This window comes from Elephantulus edwardii, unplaced genomic scaffold (assembly GCF_000299155.1).
Source record: "Elephantulus edwardii isolate Elephantulus edwardi_28Jun2011 unplaced genomic scaffold, EleEdw1.0 scaffold00413, whole genome shotgun sequence".
Lineage (NCBI taxonomy): Eukaryota > Metazoa > Chordata > Mammalia > Macroscelidea > Macroscelididae > Elephantulus > Elephantulus edwardii.
In genome coordinates, this window is record NW_006400163.1 from 112,637 (window position 1) to 136,480 (window position 23,844).

A 23,844-nucleotide genomic window follows, 5' to 3' on the forward strand; every position below is an offset into this window, starting at 1 on the left:
TCGGGGCCTGGGTTTCAGCTGTCCACACCACAGCAGTGGGCAACGAGCTTAAAGCCCCTGATGGCTCTGGGCACTGACTCTCACTAGTGGCTATGAATAAAGTCACAGGCAATTTTCAGCCAGTGCCGGAGAATTTAGAATTTTTAAAAAACTATTTTTTTGGTTTTCTTGCAAATTTTCATATATATTATGTTTTGTACACTTATTTATATGTATTTTACTTTATGTAATTATTTACTATTGATCTATGCCTATTATCCCCTCTTCAAGTCATCAAGGACTCTTGTTGGGGCCTGGCTAACTTGTAAAGCAAGATTAGCCTCATACCAAAAGACCAGCAAGACTAATTCTATCTTGGCTATAGTATCTGCCTGACAGAAAACAAGTCAAGGAAGAAGGATGACCAAAGTGAGCCATACTGCTGCCATTTCATGCTAGGTTCAAATGTGCAGGTGTTTAAAGGGAGCAAAAACAAGTTTAACTGTTCCTTGAACTCCAAGGCAAAGCAGGGATGTGTGGAATGGTATGTCCCTCCCTAAAGACTCTGTTCTGATGGCCTTGCTTGCTAATTGGAAGCAATCTTGCAGGTGGCAGGGATCTCAAAACAAGCATATTGTTAGCCTTGAGACTGAGTTGTTTTTCTGTACTCTGCAAAAGAATATAACTTAGAATTTCTGGAATAAACCTGGGATACTAACTATCAGTCTTATCCTCTCTGTGTTCTTCATCCTCTGCTCTCCCCTTTCCTTGGCTGGCCCGCGGCAGAATCTTTTTTATTCCTTCTTTCCCCTCGGTCAACTCAACTCTGCATTCCAGAGAATTTTCTTCCCTTCCCCTTCTTTTGCCTCCCTTGTCCCTTCCCTTTCCCCTTTTGAACAATTATACACATCTTCTTCAGTGATCTTCCTAGTTACAATAGTGGTCTGATTCAGTATTTACCCTTATGTGACTGAGTTATTTCACTCAGAATAATAACCTTTAGTCTCTGTCTTGCCGTATAATATTTTACAAAATTGTTATACCTTGATGCTGTATTCAATTTTGTGAATATACAAAAATTTCTCAACCCATTCATTTATTGATGATCTTTTGATATGATTCCATTTTCTTGCTACTGTAAATAACACTGCTATGAACATACTTGTACATAAATCCATTTGTGTCACAGTTCTAATTTTCTTGGGATACATTCCTAGCAGTGGGATATCTGGACTTATGGGATTTCTAAATTTAGCTTTTGGAGGAAATGTCAAACGCCTTCTATAGTGTGATTGTATAATTTAATAATTCCACCACTAGTGCTTAAGAGTTCCTCAAGCTCTGCATCCTCTCCAACATTTGTTGTTTGGTCTGTTATTAAATTTGCTACTGCTATTGTGGTAACATGGTATCCATTCTAATTTAGATTGCATCTCTCTGGTTGCTAGTGATTTTAAACATTTCTTCGTGTGTTTCATAGACATTAAAATATCCTTTGCGAAGAATCTTCTCATGTTTTTGCCAATATTGTGATTGAGTTACTAGCCTTTTTCTTGTAGAGGCCTTGTAGTATTTTGTAAATTTTAGATGTTGTTGTTGTTGAGCGCCGTTGAGTCGCAGGCGACTCATAGCGACCCTGTGAAGGAGAGTCCTCGATGCTTGGGTGCCTTTCATCATTTCTCCAGGTTCATAGGGTTTCCGGAGGCAAACTATTATGGAAGTGGATACCACTCCTCCTTCCAATCTTGTTTTAATTGGGGAGCTCCACCCCACTCTCTCTCCACATTGGGTAGCCTATCTTTAACGCATTTGACACACCACTGTCACGGTGTTCAGCCTAGAAGACTCTTATTTGAAATATCATTGCCAAATGCTCTTTCCCCAGTCTGTGTTTTAACATTGTCATTAGCAAACTCTTGTTGCTATGTGTCCTTGAGCCACCTGCGATCCATAGCAACCCTATGTACAGCAGCTCTGAACCCTACCCTGTCCTGAGCTAGACTCACTAATTCTGACACACCAACTTTCATTGCCCCACTTACTGTATCAATCCATTTCATTCAGGGTCTTTTTATACTGCATCATTTCTCCTCCTTTCTGAGCATGATGTCCTTTTCCAAGGATCAGTCTTTCCTAGACACGTGCTAAAAATATATGGGACAAAGTTTAAACATCCTTGCCTCTAGGGAGAAACTTGGTTTCACTCTCTCCAAGATAGACCTGTTTGTTTTCTTGGCAGTGCATAGTATGTTCAAGACTTCTCTAGTACCACAACTTGTTCAAGACTACTCTAGTACCACAACTTGAAGGCATCAATTCTTCTTCTGTCATCCTTAGGCATTATCCAGTTCTCTGATGCATAGTACATAACTGCAAAGACCATAGTCTAGATTAGGTACACCTTAGTCTCTTGACTGGCATCGTTGCTTTTCAGCACTCTGGAGAAGTCCCTGACAGTAGATTTTTCCCAATGCAATTTTTCTGTTGATTTCCTGACTGCTGGTGCTAAGAGTGTTAGAGCTGACTATACGATGAAATATTTAGGAATATCTCTAGGCACAAAAGACCTTTTTATTAAAAAAAGCCCAAAACACTATTCTAAGAAACAAGAAACCTAACTAAATGGAAAAATATTCTCTATTCATGGATAGGTAGACTGAACACTGTAAAAACAAGAGTTCTAACAAAATCAGTCCACAGGTTCAGTGCAATATAGATACCAAATTCATTATTCAGAGGGGTAAAAAAAAAAGCCAATTTCCAGTTTCATTTAGAAAGGCAATAGACCCAGAGAGGATAAGCAAGATTTTCCCAAAAGAAACAAATATAAGTAAAAGGCAACTCACTATCATAAATTGTACTATACATCTGTACTAATCAAAAGAGCATGTTATGTAACAATGTCAGGCAAATCAATGGAATATAACTGAGAACTCAGAAATCAACCCATTTACCTAAAGTCAGTAGTCCTCTTTTATCACCATTGCCTCTGGAACAGACCTTGTTTCATAAAATTTTTCTTTGTTAGCCAATTATTTTTGGTACATTGACTCTATGCACGTCTTCCAACTTTTTTTTTTATGCTTTCTGGATCATTCAATATTTAGACCATAGCATTCTTAAGTATTGCCACTTGAGGCTTGAATTTATTCTTCAGTTCCTTAAACTTAAGAGATGCCAACCGAGTTTGTCCCTTTTGATTTTCTGACTCCAGCTTTTTGCATATTTTATTATACTGTTTTGCTTTGTCTTCCCAAGCTGCCCATTGAAATCTTCTGTTCAGCTTCTTAACCTCCTGATTTCTTCTACTTGCTTTGGCTTCTCGGCACTCTAGTGCAATATTAAGAGTCTCTTCTGATATCCAATTCAGTCATTTTTTCCTACTCTGTCTTTGAAATGACCTTTTACATTTTGCGTGAATGGTATTTTTAATATCTTCCCACAACTAAATTGGTCTTTGTTCATTAGTGTTGAAGGCCTCAAACCTATTTCTGAGATAATTTTTAAATTCAAGTGAGATAGGCTTCAGGGTCGAATTTTGGTTCTTTTGGATTTATTTGTATTTTCTTTAGCTTCAGCTTAAAGCTGCATAGGAGTAGTTGACGGTTCGTTCCACAATCTGTACCTGCCCTCTTTTCACAGGTGATGTTGAGCTTCTCCAATAGTTATTTCCACAGATGTAATCAATCTGTTGCCTATGTAGACCATCACATGAGGTCTGTGTGAATAGTCATTATTTGTGTTTCTTATAAAATGTATTTTCAAGAAATAAATCATTGATTGTGAAAATTTCCATCATTCTCTGTCCAGTCTCATTTCTGTTGCCAAGTTCATGGTTTCCAACTACTGACCCTTCTTCTTTGTTCTCAACTCAATCACCTATTTTTATTAATGCATCTTAGTTGCATGTTCAATTGATTTCTAACTACAAATGTTGGTAGAAGTCTATTTTCTTTTCTTTGTCTCTTTTTTTTGGTACATACTGTTGAATTATGTGTTATTAACAAGTCTTACTTGTATATGTATAGATATAATCCTTTTGCTCACAACATTTTATTTCAGTATGGATCTAGAATAATCTTTTAAACTATGAATATAACTCCATTTTTCCTCACGTTTTTCATCCCCCTGCATACTACTACGACTGATTTAAACTATCCCGCACCAATCATCTCAACTCACCAATGCCTAGTATGTCAACAATGCCCAATTTTCCTACATTCGTACTTCTCATATTCCACGTTCCGATTACTAGTGTCAGTTTGCAACTATTCCTCCTCCTTGTGCTTCCTACTATGATGGCTCAGCCTCTGGTACCATTTCTGCTAATCTGAAAGGGCACTATTGTGGAAAAGATCATTCAGGAGGCTGGGCTTTATGAGAAGGAATGTGGCATCAGAATTAGAGGAAGATTTATCAACATATGTAGATGACACAACTTTGCTTGCTGAAAATAAGAAGGATCTGAAGCATTTCTTGTAGAAGGTCAAGGACTGCAGTCTTCAATATGGATTGAAGCTCAGCATCAAGAAGACAAAGATTCTAACCACTGGACCAATTGGCAGCATCATGACAGATGGAGGGAGATTGAGATTGTCAACAATTTTAGCCTGCTTGGTTCCACAATCAATACTCTTGGCATTAGCCATCAGGAAATCAAAAGATTAATTAGATTGGGAAAATCTGCAGTCAGGGACCTCTCTAGACTGCTAAAATACAATTGTGTCAGTCTAGAGACTAAGTTACACATGATGCAGGCCGTGGTCTTTGAGATTACGTGCTATATTCATCAGAGAACTAGACAGTGACTAAGGATGACAGAAGAAAAGTTTGATGCCTTTGAGTTATCATGTTGGAGAACAGTTTTGAACATTCCATGGATGGCCAAAAGAACAAATAGGTTTGTCCTGGAAAGGATAAAACTAAGTTGTTCCTTAGAGACAAGGATTTTGAAACTGTCTGACATATTTTGGGCATGTTGCCAGGAGGGACCAGTCCTTGGAGGAGGACATCATGCTTGGAAAGGTGAAGGGACAGTGAAAGCGGAAGATCCTGGATGAGATGGACTGACACAGTAAATGTGTATTTTCTACTAGTATAACTATTGGCTTTAAAAAGCCTATTAGAAGCACTTTTAAAAGAAGGTGTATTAAATGTTTATGAATTGATGAAATATTTTCAATAGAAATTAGAAACTCTGTTGTAAGAGTATGCAAAATGTAGTTATAAAGTCATTTTGGGGACTCCATATTATAATTATAAGCATTTTAATTATGAATTTAGTATGGATAAAAGAAAAAAATAATATAAATAACTTGCTGTTGTTATGTGCCATCGAGTTGTTTGCTACTCATAGCAACCCTATGTTCAACAGCCCTGAAACCTGCTCTAGTCTGTGCCAACTTTACTGTCTCTGACACATCTACCCTCATTACCCCAGTCACTGAATCAATCCATCTCATTAATGGTCTTCCTCTATTTTTCTGTCCCTCGTCCTTTCTAAGCATGATGTTCCTCTCCAAGGACTGGTCGCTCCTCGCAACATGCCCAAAGTATGTCAGACGAAGCCCCAGAATCCTTGCCTCCAAGGAGCAGCCTGGTTTCACCCTCACCAGGATAAACCTGTTTGTTCTCTTAGCAGTCCATGGTATCTTCAATATTCTTCTCCAGCATAGCAGTTCAAAGGCATCAAGTTTCTTTATATCATCCCTGTCATTGTCTAGCTCTCTGAGGTATACATTTTTAAAAAATGAATAGACCATACATCTATTCAAAAGAGAGTCTAGAAGGAAGCTCTCAAAGACTCTTAATTTTTGCTGAATTTATTTCTAATAAATTATGCAACTAGAGATCCTCTAATTCATAGGTCACATCAAAGAATCCCTTTTATTCTGGAGTGGTGACATCATAAATCTTTGGGACTGACATGAAAGAAAGTGTGAGTATCCACAGAGTTTATTTATTTGTAAAAGACAAGATGGTGATCTTTATATAATTTATATGGTTGGGTGGTTGCTAAGAAAGCTGCAAATATGCCTTTTACAATCTTTGCTAAGAAATCACAGTTTCTCTAAGAGAACATGTTGATTTCCTGTGAGAATTGTGTTTTATAAGCAAGCACATTCTGACTATAATTGTTTAATAAAATTCCTGTTTCTATCAGTATATATAAAAAGAAAATGCATACATATAAATCTTTAATTTCATGAAATCCAATTATTCAAAATTTATTACTACTTTTTCTACATTTATTCAGGATTGTTTTAAGAAAAACAGAAGAGATTACACAAAGACTCCTTGTTATATTTGCATGCCAAATGAGGATCTATTTTCAGCCATTCTGAAGGCATATGGCAAAAGGGAACAGGAGATGAGGGTAATTCAAAGAACTTGCCTATGGAATTTATATATGATGATACATGTGATACAATTTCATTTCTAAAGGCGTGTTAAAAGTCCCATGAGTAGTAAAGTAAAACATAAATCTGTCTAAGTCATGTTTAAAATTATAAAATGAAGGCCTTGAAGTATGTGTGTAGTTTAATAAAAACAATTCCTTAAATAGCCTCTCCACAGCTATGGTTCTCTTAGATAGACAGTACTAAGAGTTGTGTGTTCCCTGTTTTAAAATGCCCAGATCTAAAGGGTACAAGTAGGAACAGCTGAAAATAATTCCACCAATATAAACTTATAAGAATATTATTTTCTTTTGAGAAGTTGGAAAACATTTGTAGAAATTATACTTATTTTAAATTCCCACAGGGAATCTAAATTAATTCGCTTAGCCAATGGAATGTCCTCTGTGATATAAATATGTTTTCAATTCAATGTTTCTCACCCTTGGGAAATGCAATCATTTCTTTCCAACTTAGTTACTAACCCTGTTGGATATGCTAGACACCATTGTAAAAGTTGAGAGTAAAATAATGAATGAGGCAAAAACTTTCTTTCATGAAACATACATCACTAGGTTTGTCGAGAGGAAAGTAAGGAAACAAACGAACTCATGTAACAATACTTAAGTTCTGGCTTGCTAATTTGAAGCTCAGTAGTTTTAACACACTAGTAGTTCCACCAGAGAAACTACCAAGAGATCTGCTTCTGTATAGAAACTACCAAGAGATCCACTTCTGTATCAGGTAACATTAAGGTTCTAGTCTGTCTTATGTAGACTTTCTTTGAGTCACTTGACTAAAAACCGCACAATACTTTTAATATAGGAGTAAATTTACTCTTAGTAGAAGGTTTTATGTTTTATTTTTGTAGAGGTGTTAAAGAATTAAGCTGCTGAAAAAGGGCCATTATTTCAAACCATTTGCCACTCAGCAGGAATATTGATTCAAAAAAACTGCTTCTGTAATGATTTACAGCCTTGAACACTCCAGGGTAAGTTCTACTCTGTCTAAAGGGTTGCAATGGACTTTTGCTTAATTTTTATTTTTTAAATATCATTCTTATTAGGTGCTATCAGTTGATTTTGACTTATAGCAAACCTGTGTCTCTCTGGAGAATAAGGTGCGCCTGATACAGGCCATGGTCTTTGCAATTACTTGATATGCATCAGAGAGTTGGACAATGACTAGGGAGGATAGAAGGAGAATTGACACCTTTGAGCTGTGGTGCTGTGGTGCTGGAGAAGAGTATTGAATGTACCATGGACTGCCAAGAAAACAAAATGATTCATCCTAGAGAGGGTTAAACCAGGCTACTCCTTGGAGGCAAGGATTCTGGGGTTTCGTTTGACATACTTTGGACATGTTGTAAGGAGAGACAGGTCTTTAGAGAGGGACATCATGCTGGGCAGAGTGGAGGGACAGCGCAGGAGGCGAAGACCCTCTATGAGGTGGATTGATTCAGTGACTGGGGTAATCAGGATGGGTGTGTCAGAGGCAATGTGATTGGCACAGGATAGAGCAGGGTTTAGGGCTGTTGTACATAGGGTCGCTATGAGTCACAAACGACTCGACGGCACATAACAACAACAACGACATGTACCATAGACTGAAATACTAAAGTTTTGTACGATCTTTACAAACATTGGTATGTTTCAGTCCATCGCCGTATTCAGCTCCTGTGTCAATCTAACTTGTTGAGAATCTTCCTCTTTTTTTTTTTAAACTTTTTACAAGTATGAAGGCCTTCTCTGTGGGCTGAGCCTTCCAGACAACCTGCCCAGAACAGATAAGACAAAGTATTATCATAACAACTCCTAATCAAGGTCATTTTTTATATAAGGTATTATTAGATGTATAATAACTATGAAGAAGTTTCAGGTTCTTCTTCTCAACACATTCTAAACTTCTTAAAGGTTGGTGTGCCTGAACTTGATCCTTGAAGCTGTTATGTAAACTTGTCACCCTTGAAATCATGTTTCATCTAATAATTTAAGTATCATTTGATGATTTAACACATTGCCGCACACTTTTAAATTGACAACCATGCTTAGAAACACATTACTTTTTTTGTATTACCATCATTTGCAGCAACGTATTATCTATGTATTTATAACCTAATCCCTTCTGATGCTTAAGCTACATTTTTAATGTTCTATTTAATAAGCAGAATGTCTAATGAACATTTAAAACTTTTTGCTGTTGTTAGATGTCATTGAGTTAACTACAACTCATAATGGCCCTATGAAGAACAGATTGGAAATGTGCCCTATTCTGCACACTTTCAAGTGTTCACAAGCTCCATGAAAGTGTATCACGCTCAAGCCCATTGATTCAGTCACTTTGTTGATCCGTTTGTTGATAATCTCCCTCTTTTTTTCTATAACCCTCCACCATTCCTAACATTATGGTTTTGGGGCTCTTTTGTTGTTTGTTTGACTTTTTTCCCCTCAAGGACTGATCCTCTTGATATGTTCAAAGTGTGTAATGCAAGGTTTACAATCCTTAACTTTAAGATATACACAGAGGCACATCCTCCAAGACAGATTTGTTTGGCTTTTGGCAATCCATAAGATATTTGATAGTCTTCATCCACACCACAATTCAAAGGCATCAATTCTGCCTCTAATCCTCATACTGCATTTTTCTTCACATAGCTCAACTTCCCCAATTATTAGTTTAGTATACAGATTGAATGTTGCTGTTAGGCACTGTTGAGTCAACAATGGCCCATAACAACCCTCTGAAAATCAGATATTCCCCATGTCTCATCCTGTGCCGTCCTCATCATATATGATATACTTTAATCCATTGTTACAGTTACTGTGTTAATCCATCTTGTTGAAGTTCTTCTACTCTTTTACTGACCCTCTACCTTTCCAAACATAATACCTTTTACCAAAGACTGGCTCCTCCTAGCAACATGCTACAACTTCTGCTTGAATGTGCGTGGAGAAAGGCTACAATCCTGACACACATCTATACTGATCTTAAATTGTGCAGCATATCCTTGCTCTGTTCAGACAGCTATTTATTGGTCTATGTATACGTTTCATATGAGCACAATCAAGTGTTCTGAGATTCTTGTTCTTCTCAATATTAGCCACAAATTATGAAGATTCCCACAATCAAGTGCCTTTGCATAATCACTAAAGCAAAAGCGATTTTTTTTTCTGGCATTCCATGCTTTTAGACAAGATTCATCTGATTCCACATCAGCAGCATTATCTCTTGTTCACCAGCCTCTTCTGAATCTTGTTTGAATTTATGGAAATTCCCTATCCATGTATTGTTTTGAAAAATTTTTAGGAAGACTTGACTTACTTGTGTTATTAATGATGTTGTTCAATAATTCCTACATAATGTTAGATCAGCTTTTTTTGAATGGAAACAAATGGATCTCTTCCTGTCAGTTGCCTAGATAGCTGTCTTCCAAATTTCTTTGCATAGAATATGAGAACATGCAGGGATTTGTTGAAACATGTTAGAAGTATCTGATCAATTCCTGGGGCCACCTGCCCCCCTTTCAATGCAGCCTGAAATTCTTCCGTTTTTATTCTATTTCCTAAAGCAACATTTTGTTGTGGCTGTTTTATGCAATTAAGCCAGAATCTATTCATAACTGAGCCTCCAGTGAGTTTTCAGAAGCTGGAAATCACACAAAATTTTCTCCCATGAAGCATCTAGTGGATTCAAACTATCTGCCTTTGGGTTGGCAGTGCCACTTTTTACCCTCTAGGCCATCATAGCTCCCTAAACAAATATAAGTCAGAGTTTATCCCAAGTCCTTATTTTGCAAGTGTCTTCAATTCAAGAGCAAATCTTATTGATTATATTTTATGTCAAGACAACATAATCATCTAATACTTGAAAGTCTAGTCTTATAATTTCTGTATTTATATAGTTCTTATTTTTCTTTCATATTTATTTTACATTTCTATTGATAATATTGGGCTTGAATTCACTTTGAAAGCCAGCTGCAGGGGCTGGGTTCTGCAGAAGCTTGTTGGCTGGGATTGGTGAGCATTAGGGTGGAATGTTGCTTCACTGTACAGAGGTAAATTGTGGTTGCTGTGATGATAAACACTGTGACACTGATGTACTAAATTCAATAATGGTTACCCATGGTGGGCAGTGGAGCTTCCTGATTAAAATAAGCTTGGAAGCAGGAGTGGCATCCACTTTTGAAATGGCTTGCCTCTGGAACATGGAGAAACAACCTAAGTTATACAAGTGTTCAGGCCTTTTGTTCATAGGGTTGCTATGAGTTGTCTATGATTCAATGGCACTTAAAAACAACATTGATCATTCATTTTCTTTTCTCATCTTTATGAGTAACATCAGTCAAGATATCTAAAGATATCTTCATCTGGGAAAAGTTGTTGCCAGGAACCTCTCCAAAGTGTTAAAGATCAACAAGGTCAGTTTAAAGATTAGGTGCACCTGATCCAAGCCATGGTCTTTTCAATTGTTTGCTATGCATCTGAAAGTTAGACAGTGAATTAGGATGACAGAAAGATAATTAATACCTCTGAGTTATGTTGAAAAAGAGTATTAAATATTTGATGGACTGCCAAAAGAACAAATATGTCTTGAAGGAAATGAAACCAAGTGCTTCTTAGAGGCAAGGATGATGAAACTTGGTTTTATATACTTTGAGTATATTGTCAGAAGTGGGGTCATTTCTTGGAAAAAGGTATCATGGAGAAAGATAGAGAGTTAGAGAAAGGAAGTCCCTCACTTAAGACATATCAACTCATTGACTGTAACAGTAAGTTCTACTATATCAGAGTTCAAGGAGATTGCACAGGATAGAGAAAGGTTAGGATCTATCGTTTATATGATCACTCTGATTTGTCGGGACCTAATAACATCATCATTGTGATTTTCTTTTATCTTTTTAATATTTTCTCCAATGGTTCATAAATCCCTATATTTTTTGTTCAATCCTTAGTAATTTGTGTATTATTTATTTATGTTCAATGTAATTCATGTTACTTCACTAATTCCTGTATTTTATGATCTTTGTCACTCAAGTACTTGATTTTCCTTTGTGAAGTCCTGCTGTCTGAAATTAGTAAAGCTTTACTCAGAAGAAAATTTATTTCTGACTCTGGTTATATCTTTACTATTTTCAAGTGAACAATCTCTCAGAGAAATATCAGGCTCAGTTAGATAAGTCTGGGTAGAAGTGCAGTGTTCACATTGGTTTTATACTTTTGATACCCAAGATCACTCAATTAACTAATACATCCATAGTTTTTTGTTTTGCTTGTTGTTGTTATGAGCCATCAAGTCATCTGTGATTCATAGCAACCCTATGTAAAGTAGCTCTGGACCCTCCTCTATCCTGATTCAGTTTCACTGACTCTGACACACCTACCCTCAGTACCTCAGTTACTGTATCAATCCATCTTGTGTTCTTCTTCTGCACCTCCATCCTTCCAAGCATGATGTCTTTCTCCAAGAACTGGTCTGTCCTGGCCGCATGCGCAAAGACGCAAGAGAAAGCTTCAAAGGAGAAATTTGGTTTAACCCTCTCTTGGAAGTTCACGGTATGTTCTATATTCTTCTTCAGCACCGCAGCTCAAAGGCTTCAATTTGTCATCTCTTACACTTTTTTATTTGGGTAGAGGGAAAATGTTGTTAACCTTAGGAACAATTGCTGCCTCATTTAAGACGAGTGTGTCATATTTGGTTTCTTTGCAGATGGAATGTGTTTCATAAGACAAATTCAATATCATATTCTGCTTATGTTGGCTTTTGCTAGCCATGGAGAGTGACTTTTACCTGTATTACCACGTCGGTCACAAGGGCAAGTTTGGCCATGAGTTTCTGGAGTTTGAGTTCCGACCCAACGGTAAGAGCGGCCCCAACAACCTGGATGCGGAGACTAGGCCTGGAGTGGGGTAGTAGGAAGGATGAGAATTCAGAAAGTGCAGGAAACTGGGGACCGAGGCTCGTGCAATTGCGATAATAAAAGGAACGCCTTCGTGTACGCCCGGAAATGTGTACTAAAGGAGACGGTAGTGATGAATCCAACAAGCCTTGACTGAGGGAGGCAGGCATGGAAAGTGTATTAGGTGCTATTGTAATAAGAAACAGAGGGACACTTAAGTTAGTGTGAGGTTCAGAAAAAGCTTCCTGAATGAAGGGACTTTGAAGCTGTGTCTTTAGGGATTTGGGTTTGTTAGAGTCAGGGTAGCATCACCAGTAAGGGGCCTGAAAACAATACACGAGATATTTCTTACAGAAACTAAGTAGTTTTGTTAATTCCAGCCGTGTGAGAGCAGAATATTGCAGGAATGACGTTGATAAGGCCTGCAGGGCTCAATTTAGCTTATACAGGGCTAAGCATTTGGATATTTACGAAGTGGGGAGCCTTGGGAATAAGTACCTAACTGGATTAAGGGTCAAACCAAGTTGCTCCTTGGTTTGAAGCTTGTCTCACATACTTTGGGCATGTTGCCAAAAGGGACTAGTCTTTGGAGAAGGACATCATGCTTGGGAGGAGAGGAAGAGGTAGATGGATTGATACAGTGGTGGGGCTAATAGGGGTGAATATGACAGAGACAGTGAGTTTGGCTCAGGATAGGATTCAGCTCTTGTACACAGGGTCATCATGAATCATAGGGGACTGACTGGAGGACACATAACAATCAGATCTTTCATTAGATCACTTTGTCCATTGTTTACTTTTTGGTTGGGTTTTTTTTTTACACACTTTCTGTGTGACAATTTTTATATCATGTTCTTCTTTTACATTTTTATTAATGATTTTAAATTATATATATATGTGTATATATATATATATATATATATAATGTTGTTGTTGTTGTTGTTGTTATGTGCCGTCGAGTCACCTGCAACTTATAGCGACCCTATGTACAACAGCCCTAAACTCCGCTCTGTCCTGTGCCAATCGCACTGTCTCTGACACTCCCATCCCAATTATCCCAGTCACTGAATCAATCCACCTCATAGAGGGCCTTCCCCTCCTGCGCCGTCCCTCCACCCTCCCAAGCATGATGTCCCTCTCTAAGGACCGGTCTCTCCTCACAACATGTCCAAAGTAAGTTAGACAGAGCCTCAGAATCCTTGCCTCCAAGGAGCCACCCGGTTTAACCCTGAATGATTGTATGAAATACAATGTGAATGAAGAATAGTGTGAAACACAATGTATATAAACTTTATAAGCAAACCAACAAAAAACCAAGCCAAAACAAAAAATCCTCACCAATAAACCTGTAAGAAACATAGGTAAAGATGGGAAAAAGATTGAAATTGTCAACTATTTCACCTTCCTTGGATCCACAATCAATACCCTTGATACCTGTTGTTAGTCAATATTGTGACAGGATAACATACATATGCATAGAAGGAAGACCTGTTAATACCACTATCATTCAAATTTACGCACCAACAACCAGAGCCAAAGAGGAGGAAATAGATAATTTCTATCAACGCTTGCAGTCAGAAATAGATCTAACCAAGATGCATTAATAATAATGGGTGACAGGAATGTGTAAGTTTGGAACCAGGAAGAAGGATAAGTAGTGGGAAAATATGGACTTGGTGACAAATATGAGGCTGGGGATAGAATTCTGTACCATCAATGAGTTATTAATAGCAAATATCTTTTGTAAGAAACATAACAGCAAGCTATACAAGTGGACTTCACCTGATGGTGTACACAGGAATCAGATTGATTACATCTGTGGAAGAAATCATTGGAGAAATTCAGTATCAGCAGTGAAAACTAGTCCAAATGCTGATTGTAGAAAAAGACCATTAATTAGTCTTTTATAAGTTCAAATTAAAGCTAAAGAAGGTCAAATTATATGCACAGGAATAAAAATTTAATGTTGATTCTATCCCCCTAAATTTAAAAACCAACTCAGGAACTGTTTTGAGGCCCTGAACACGAATGAATGAAGGCAAGATGAGCTGTGGGGAGATATCAAGAATATTGTCCATGAAGAATGCAAAAGGTCCTCCAGGGTCACCCATTTTGTGTAATATTTCATGAGTTCTTTGTTTTTCAATGCAACATAGGATTCCATTGTGTTAATACCACAGCTTCTCTATCCATTTGTTAATAGGCACTTGAGATGTTTCCAACTCTTGCTATTGTAAGCAAAACAGCAATAAATATGGGAGTGCATATATCTGCATGGGTGGAAGTTATGGTTTCTTTAGGAGTACATTCCCAATAGTGGAATTGCTGGGTCAAATTATATCTCTATTTGCAACATTTTGAGAAAGTACCATACAGCCTTCCATAGTGATTACACCATTTTACACTCCCACCAACAGTGAGTAAGTGTTCCTGTTTCTCTACAACCTCACCAGCATTTGTTGTTTGCTGTTCTGTTAAATTTTGCTATTCTTACTGGGTAAGATGGTATCTCATCATTTTTTTTTATTTGCATCTCTCTTAAGAGCTACAGATTTTGAACATTTCTTCATGTGTTTGTTTACCATCTGAGTATCTTCTTTGGCAAAGTGTTTGTTCATATCTTGTGCTCATTTTTCATTTGGGTTGTTTATGTAAATTCTAGGTATAAGTCCCTTATCTGACATCTCATTACCAAATATTTTTTCCCCAATTTGTGTCTTCCTTTTTTACCCTGTTGGAGAAGTTTTTGGGTGTGCATAGGGATTTGATTCTTAGAAGATTTCATTCATCTATTTTATCCTCTCCTGGTTGTAGATTTTTCAGAATGCCTGGAGGACTTTATGTTGTTGATTAGGACTTCTAGAGTTCTTCCAAGCTTTTCTCTAATTAAGTTTATAGTCCTTGGTTTTAGTCCTAGGTCCTTGATCCACTTTGAGTTGTTTTTTGTGTATGAAGTGAGGTGTGGATCTTGCTTGAGTTTTCTACAGATAGTTTTCCAATTTTGCCAACACCATTTGTTTAAAAGGCTCTCATTTCCACACTTAACTAATTTCATCTTCTTGTCAAAATTCAGTTGACCATAGGTAGATGGGCTGATTTCTGGGTTCTATTCCATTGATCTATATGTCTCTCCTTGTACCAGTACCATATTGTCTTGACCACCACACAGTGTAGCAGGATTTGAAATCAGGGAGTGAGTTGCCTCCTACGCTTGTTTATCTTTTTAAGGTGTGCTTTGCTTATTGAAGGCCTCTTTCCATTCCAAATGAAACTGGAGATTTCCTTTTCCATCCTGCTGAGTGAAATATCTCAGTCACAAAAGGACAAATACTGCATAGTGCCACTGTTGTGAAACGAGACTGACATCGGGGTTGAGAGGAGACTGAGAAATATGGGATAAATTATGTATACTGTATTTAAACAGATGAGGGAGAGAATTGTTTTAATGGGATATATGATTAGGTATTATTGTAATGACATGAGTTCAGAATGAAGGCTACATAGTGGAGTGGTCTTGGGGGAGGGATTGCATAACAATGAAAGAATTTTTCTTTTACTTTTCAAAGAGAAGAGAGAATTGGGGATGGGTGGGGTGAGCAGGGAGAATAGTGCAATAATGAATGAATGGAAATCCAAACTTGAAACTTTCGTTAAAATTAATAAAACAGGGAAAAACAATACTATTTAAAAATCATAAAAAAGATCATTATAGTGAAGAAACAAAAAAAGATAGAATGGATGTCAGAAGAGACTCTGAATATTGCACTAGAGTGCCTAGAAGCCAAAACAAAAGGAAGAAATCAAGGAGTTAAGGAGCTGAATAGTACATTTCAAAGGGCAGCTCAGGAAGACAAGGCAAAGTATTATGATGAAATGTGCAAGGAGTTGGAGTGGGAAAATCAAAAGGGCCGATCAGCCTTAGCATATCTTAAGCTGAAGGAACTAAAGAACAAAATTCAAGCCACGAGTTGCAATGCTTAAGGATATTATGGGCAAGATATTGAATAATTCAGGAAGCATTAAACAAAGATGGAAGAAGCATACAGAGTCACTGCATGACAGTGGCTGATACAGAAGAATTTCAAGAAACAAGATACACTGAAGAGAAAATAGCGATGAAGGAGGATGTTCAGGCTGCTCCAAAGACTTGGAAAAAAAATAAAGCTCCAGGAATTGATGAAATAGCAATTGATGTATTTCACAAACAGATGCTGCCCTGGATGTGCTCACCAAGTTGTGCCAAGAAATCTGGACAATTACCTGGCCAGCTGACCATAAGAGATACATATTTATTCCCATTCCAAAAAAAGGTGACCCGAAAGGGTGTGGAAACTATCGAAGAATATCACTAATATCACACACTAGCAAAATCCTGCTGAAGTTGCCCAGCAACAACTGAAATATTACACTGACAGAGAACTGCCAGAAATACAAGCTGTATTTAAAAGAGTTTGTAACATTAGAAACATCATCACCAATGCCAAATGGATCTTGGCAGAAAGCAAAAGTACTAGAGGATTGTCTGTGTTTCATTGACTTTGCAAAGGCATTTGACTATGTGGATCACAACAAATTGTGGCTAACTTTGAGGAAAATAGGAATCCCAGAACACTTTGTGCTTATGTAAAACCTGTACTTGGACCAAGAAGCAACCATCAGAACAGAGCAGGGAAACACTGAACAGTTCAAAATCATGAAAGGAGTGCATAAGTTAACAATCTCAATATCTTCATCATCCATAATGATACTGCCAATTGGTCCAGTGATGAGAATCGTTGTTTTCTTGATGTTGAGCTTCAATCCATAGTGAAGGCTGCAGTTATTGATCTTCTGCAGGAAGCACTTCAGGTCCTCCTCAATTTCAGCAAGCGGGATTGTGTCATCTGCATAACTCAGGTTGTTAATGAATCTTCCTCCAATCCTGATGCTACATTCCTCCTCGTATAGCCCAGGGTCCCGAATGATCTGTTTTGCATACAGATTGAAAAGGTATGGAGACAGAATATATCCCTAGCGGACACCCTTCCCAATTTTGAACCATGCAGTGTCTCCTTGCTCTGTTCTGGCTTTATTAAATGTGTCTAGTGTATGTTCTTCCCCACCCCCCATTCTCCTTAATAATTTTTTAATGCAATACTCTTCGCTTTATTCAAGTCTCAAAAGTTTTAGCCCTTGTATTTTAGAGTTGTATTTCTCCCCCATTACCCCCTTGTGCAACTCCTGGAAATTCAGTTACACACTTGCAGAGTTAGCTTCTTTCTATTTCTCTGTTCTAAAATTCTAGTGATGTTTCTTAGTTTTATATTTCAGCATACAAATCATATTTAGACATGCTGTATGTTATAGTTTTTTCCTCTATGAAAGTATGATATAAATTAGAATTTAAATGCAAACATTTAAACTATATTATTTTTAAGCACACTATTATTAATAACTAACTTTTATTCTTCCATTTTTACAATTTTTAAGGCTAAGAAACTCCTGTGTATCTCTTAGAGATGAGTGGAAAACATGAGTGACTTTTCCAGACTCAAGCATAGTTTTTCAAGATCTCCACAGCTTATGGTAGTTTTCACAGTGACCATGAGAGCAATCTTTGTAGCCAAATACTGATAAATGAAGAAAACTTACCTTTGCAGGTTCCTGAACAATTATTTCAGGCAAATACAGTATAAATTTTTATTCGTAACAATTTGAATTTACTTAATTTCAGCTAACTGCGATAACACTAAAATGTAAGGAACATGTCCTTTGAGTTAACACATCTTAATCTGTAAGCTCACTTTGCATTGAAATGTTTCTCTTTTTAATAAAATCACCATACTTTGTGCAGTAGATTTTGAGGTCATATAAGCCCAACACCAGAGATTCACAGCTCACAAATAGGTCACTCAAATATGGTTCAGAATTCTAGATGACAAACAGTATCTGCATATGCTTTGGGCAGGGTCCAAGTTGCACTGATCTCTGCTAATTCTCCCACATCCAAGCAGTTTGACTTTTCAGAATCTGAACTTGAGCTTTATTAAGTCTCTGTGTGTGTCAAAGATGTGTCATATCTCTGTATCTTTTCGATCTATATGTGGAACAGATTATCCGGGAGGCTGGACTCTATGAGGAGAAATATGGCATCAAGATTGGAGGTAGACTCATCCACAATCTGCGTTATGCAGATGACACAATCCTGCTTGCCGACTGTGAGGTGGGCATAAAGTGCTTGCTGCAGAAGGTCAAGGACTGCAGCCTTAAATATGGATTGAAACTCAATATGAAAAAAACAGATTCTCATCACTGGGCCAACTGGCAGCATCATGATAGATGGTGAAGAGATTGAGATTGTTAACAGCTTCAGTTTGTTTAATTAAAACTCTTGGTACTAGTAGCAAGGAAATAAAAAGATGAATTGTATTGGGGAAGTCAGCTGTCAGAAACCTCTCTGAAGTACTGAAGAGCAACAATGTCAGTCTGGAGACTAAGGTGCCTGATCCAGGCCATGGTCTTTGCAATTACTTGTGATGCATCAGAAAGCTGGGCAACGACTAGGGATGACAGAAGGAGAGTTGATGCCTTTGAGCTGTGGTGCTGGAGAAGAGTCTTGAATATACCATAGACTGCTAGGAGAACAGCAAACAAATTCATCCTGGAGAGGGTGAATTCACGCCGCTCCTTGGAGGCAAGGATTCTGAAGCTTCGTTTGACATACTTTGTGCATGTTACAAGGAGGGGCCAGTCCTTGGACAGGGGCATAATGCTTGAGAACAGTTTATTTGTTTACTTAATATTGTGACTCATTATCGATACCTTACCCCATGGACTACCCAAAAAACAAACAGGTAAGTCGTGGAGAAAGTGCAGAATGCTCTTTGGAGGCAAAGACGATAAAGCTTCACCTCACTTACTTCAGGCATGTTGTTAGAAGAGATTATTCACTGGAAAGGGACATCATGCTTGGAATAGTCAGTGAAAGAGAGAAAGGCCTTCAATAGATGAATTCACACAGTGACTTCTGCAATGAGCCTCAAGGGTGTCAGACTGTGAGGATTGGACAGGATAGGACAGGATTCAGATGTATTGTTCACAGGTCACTATGAATTGTAACCAACTTAATGGCACATTGCAACAACAACAATATTATACAGAGTAAAATAGACTATCTTGCAATAACTGGATAATAACTATGTAAAAGACTATTGACAAAATTAAGATAGTCTAATCGTTAAACATTTCAAAAGAAATGCTATACTATTTATAAAGTATATTTTTGCATTTATATACAAGTGCATAATTTATTTTTTTATTTCTCATAAGAACCATAGGATTGGTTCTTATGAGACAGAGGTTAAAGGTATCTTAAATGTTCCACTTTTACACACTCCTATATCACTCCATCATCTCTATTTACTCTTAATGGAATCCTCCACTGGCTGGTTCCAACATCAACGATTTGTTCTTCAGTACATTCTCTCCTCTCTATGGGTTAGGTCATTCATTGTAATGACTCATTTCCCAAAATATTCACAGTTAAGTGTTTTATTAGATAATTAAGTGGGTGAAACTTGAAGCAGAAAAAACCTAGAGTTTTTTATTAGGATAGCTTCTTTTGACACTTTGGTGGTATACCTCATTGGGCAAGTGTGATAGCTCTTAGTTTCATGAGTCAGCAAACTAGCCCCTGTCATTACTTGCTGGTTTCCTAGTTCTTTTTACACTGCTATGACTTTTACTACTGCCAAGAAGTCGTTTCTCTGTCTTCTGCATTATATATACTCTTTCTTTCTCCGTTTTCCTTTTTAAGACTAACAGAATCGCAAAACTGACCAATTTTCCTCATTAAAGTGTCATACACCTTATTTACGTGGTTCCAACCCACCAGACTCCCATAGATCTTATTTGCATCAGTAATAAGCTGGTCGACAATACCCCCAATAGGCCACAAGCACCTATTTGGAGAGTTCTATGCAGTCACATCATGATAGAGAAAGAAATTACTGAAATTGTCAATTTTTTTCAACTAATTTGGACTCACAAACAACATCTTTGGTACCAGAAGTCAAGAAATCAAAAGATTTTTCTTCTTGAGAAAAACTATTGTCAATATCTCTCCTTGAGAACTGTTAAATGCTAAAGAGCAATGATGTCAATGTAAAGACCAAGGTGTGCCTAATCCAAGTTATATTTACATTAAATTACATGCTATCCATCTGCACATTGGACAGAATATAGATGGCAGGAGGAGAACTGACACCTTTGGGATGTGGTTTGAAGATGAGTACTGAATGAACTGTCAAAAAAAATGAAAAAAAATTATGTTGGATAAAGTGCTACTAGGGTGCTCACTGGAAACAAAGATGACAAAGCTTCATCTCACAAACTTTAGGATATTGTCGGGAGGGGCCAGTCTTTGGAAAAAGATATCACTTGGCAAGGCAGAACTTTCAAGAAAGAGAGGAAAATTCTCAAGGAGATAAAATGTCAGTGGCTCAACAATGGGCTCGGTATATCAGAGATAGTAAGAATATTGCAGGATATGGCAGGGTTCAGATTCATTAACACGATCGCTGTAAGATTCTGAGTGCAAAAATTATTGAACAATCCTTCATATCACATGCAAGCAAGATTCTGCTGAAAAAACAAAACAAAACAAACACAAGAACATGTCAACAGAGAACTGCCAGATGTGCAGGCAGGGTTTAGGAGAGGTTGAGGTACTAGTGATATTATAGATAATGTTAGATGGATCTTGGCAGAAAGCAGGGAGTACCAGAGGAATGTCTACCTTTTGACTGTGTGGATCACAACAAGCTGTGGCTAACTCTGAGAATGGGAATCCAGGAATATTTGATTGTGCTTATCTAAAACCTATTCTTGGACCAAGAGGCAGTCATCAGAACAGAGCAAGGAAACATTGCATGGTTAAAATTGGACGGGCATCTGCCAGGGATGTAATCTGTCTCCATACCTTTTTCAGTCTATATGCAGAACAGATCATCTGGGACACTGGGCTGTACGAGGAAGAAAGTAGTATCAGGATTGGTGGAAGATACACCAACAACCTGCCTAATGCAGATGACATAGCCCTGCTTGCTGAAACTGAGGAGGACCTGACGCGCTTGCTGCAGATCAAGGACTGCAGCCTCCAATATGGATTGATGTTCAACATCAAGAAAACTGGGCCTATTGGCAGCATCATTATGGATGGTGAAGAGATTGAGATTGTTAACAGTTTTAGTTTACTTGGTTCCACCGTCAACACTCTTGGTACCAGTAGCCAGGAAATGAAGAGACGAATTGCATTGGGAAAGTCAGGGACCTCTCCAGAGTACTGAGGAACAGAATGACGTCAGGCTGGAGACTAAAGTGCGCATCATTCAGGCCATACTCTTCACAATTGCATGCTATATGTCAAAGACCTGGACAGTAACTAGGGATGATAGAAAGAGAATTGATACTTTTGAGCTGTAGTGCATTGTATATTCAACACTATAAATTGCTAGGAGAACAAACAGGTTTGTCCAGGAGAGAGTGAAGCCGGAATGCTCCTTGGAGTCAAGGATTCTGAAGCTTCATCAACATACTTTGGGCATGTTGAAAGGAAGGACAAGTCCTTTATAGAGGGACATCATGTTTGGGAGAGTGGAGGGACAGCTCAGGAAAGGAAGACCCTCTATGAAACTAAATAAATCCTTGAATGGAGTGGTGAGGGTAGGTGTGTCAGAGATGATAAGGTTGGCTCATGATAGAGAAGGGTTCAGGGCTGTTGTACATAGGGTTGCTATGAGTTGCAAGTGACTCTATGGCACAACAAAACTAAGAATAGTTGGCTTGACAGCATATAACATGTCCAACAAAAACCCCATTTCTATGTGATGATCACAAGGGCTGTAGCTAGGAGGACCGTGTAAAATAACTGACTGGAACATAGCTTGTTTAGTTTTTGCATGCATTTATAACATGTTACAATGGTAAAATAGCAGATTATTTTACTTTTGTTTACTTTAAACTTGTATTTTGAAAAAATTCTATAAGAAAGTTTTAAAAATTCTGGAATAAAGAATAAAAGATTTAATTTCTGAAAGTATTATTAGACATTAAAGAAATGAAATTGGCAAAACTGGAAATATACTTCAGATATATAAATATATATAAAAATATACATAATTTCTTATCTATTCTATTTTAGCTTCTGAGCAAAAAAACAATACTTATGCTTATTTATAACACACTATTACTTGAAACTGGTATTTTGATCCTGCTGCTTTTTAAGTCTGAACTTTTTTTCTTTAAGTAGGAAATACCACACAGGGACTTTATTATTATTATTATTCCCAGTACAGAGAAGGTCTTCCAGGGGCAGCAGGAGGCGGCTGTGGGGCAGGGCTGTAGAGGCGGGGGTGGCCTTACTTGCAGGTGATGAGGGGGTTCCTTAGGACCACAATGACCGAGTCCACACAGGAACATCTTAGAGATGTAGCTGTCATTGTTAACGGGCTTGGAATTCTTCTTGCCCTTGCCACTCTTGGGGACCTCGGTCCACATCTCCTTCATGTTCTCCAGCACCATGTTGCAGTGCCTGTCGAAGGCCTTCACGTGGCCCAGGAGCTTCTTATTGTTAGGACAGTTGATGAACACCTGTGTGTTGTTCCTGACCGACTGCATGACTACAGAGAGGGCCCTTGTTAAACTCCTCCTCCTCTCGCTTCTGCAGCTCCTTCGGGGTCTTCTCACTTTTGAGCTTTTTGAGGAGGCTCATGGTGCTGGCAGTCTCGGATTGTTTCCATTCCATCCACGTTGCTTTTTCCTCTCAGAAGAGAGCTAAGTTCGAGCTTTTATAAATAGATAGATTGTCCATCATTCAGCAAGGGCCAAAAAATTTAGATTTTTTGATGTGCAAAGCAGTGAAAATATTTATTAACTTCCACATGGTTCTATTAATAATTTGGTAGATAGGCATATCAATGAAATATGTCAAGTATATATTAAGTTGGTGATGATAATAAAAAAATCTATGAATACATAATAAATTGAAAAGGGAAAGGAAAATAATGATACAACTAAATTAAATAAGAGTAGTATTTCAAGAAATAAGTAGTATGGGTCTTTGAAAGATGCCTTTATGATTTTGTATATGTTTAGAAAAATGAGCATAGACATTTCTGCTGCAAGACATGTATTCAAAACATAATTAAAACAAAATCTAGAGTTTTTTACAACTAGAAAATTATTGGAGTAATTGCCTTACAAGCATTGTATATATAATCTAAATTAATTGCAGTGTTCCACATAAGATCTTGAGTGCATTTCACTTGAATATCAAAATCATCTTAAGAATAGGTTTGAAGCACTGAACACCAATGATAGAAGACCAGAAGAGTGGTGAGATGACATCAAGGATGTCATCCATTAAGAGAGCAAAAGGACATTACAAAGACAGAGGAGAAAGAAAAACTTCAAAATGGATGTCAGAAGAGACTGAAAATTGCACTTGAGAGACAGGAATCCAAAACAAAGGGAAAGCATGCAGAAGAAAAAGCGCTGAAAAGATTTTAAAGGGTACCTTGAGAAGACAAAGCAAAG

General features: G+C 37.6%; 1 pseudogene; it reads right to left on the minus strand.

The window, feature by feature from the left end:
* Window positions 1–22,926, minus strand: part of LOC102857943 — an 80,196-nt pseudogene extending 57,270 nt beyond the window's left edge.
* Between the last annotated feature and the right edge of the window lie 918 nt (window positions 22,927–23,844).